The 597-nt window shown below is 60.3% G+C and overlaps 1 long non-coding RNA gene across 1 annotated transcript in view; it reads left to right on the top strand.

Moving 5' to 3' along the window:
- LOC103392455 (uncharacterized) overlaps positions 1-345 on the top strand; it is a 7,733-nt gene extending 7,388 nt beyond the window's left edge. The window contains exon 7 of the long non-coding RNA XR_003052155.1: positions 22-345. This is a non-coding gene — a long non-coding RNA (uncharacterized LOC103392455). The remainder of the gene's footprint in view (positions 1-21) is intronic.
- The last annotated feature ends 252 nt before the right edge of the window (positions 346-597 follow it).

Genomic DNA, 597 nt, shown 5'->3' with positions numbered 1-597 from the left:
CCCCCTCCCCCCCCCCCCCAGCTCCCTCCTCCAGTCTCTCGTGGTCAAAGCGGTGGTTCCGGCAGCTCGATGAATAATATGACTCTCCACGGGAAAACTGATGAGTCATGGACCCGCCCACTGGTCACAGTCCAGTCCTCCACGCTGGGCGCTGCGTCCCCCCCCCGTGGGTGAGTTAGTGGCACTTTTGGTCAACGCTCCTCCATATGGCCTCTCTGTCAGAACAGTTCCAGGATTGTTCCAGGTTCACCCTGTGGTCCCGACTCCAAGTGGAGCTCACTCATCCTGGGCCAGGGAGAGAGGGGGAGACAGAGAAAGGGTGAGACAGAGAAAGGGTGAGAGAGAGGGAGACAGAGGGGGGACAGGGGAGAGAGGGAGACAGAGAAAGGGTGAGACAGAGAGTGGGGACGGGGGAGACAGAGAAAGGGTGAGACAGAGAAAGGGTGAGGGGAAGATAGAGAGACAGAGGGGGGACAGGGGAGATAGGGAGAGGGGTGAGGGGAAGAGAGGGGAAGACAGAGGGAGACAGAGGGTGAGACAGAGGGAGGGGGGAAGATAGAGAGACAGAGGGGGGACAGGGGAGATAGGGGAAGGGAG

Source organism: Cynoglossus semilaevis, chromosome 16 (assembly GCF_000523025.1).
Source record: "Cynoglossus semilaevis isolate Cse_v1.0 chromosome 16, Cse_v1.0, whole genome shotgun sequence".
Taxonomy (NCBI): Eukaryota; Metazoa; Chordata; class Actinopteri; order Pleuronectiformes; family Cynoglossidae; genus Cynoglossus; species Cynoglossus semilaevis.
This window is presented reverse-complemented; position numbering and strand designations above follow the sequence as displayed.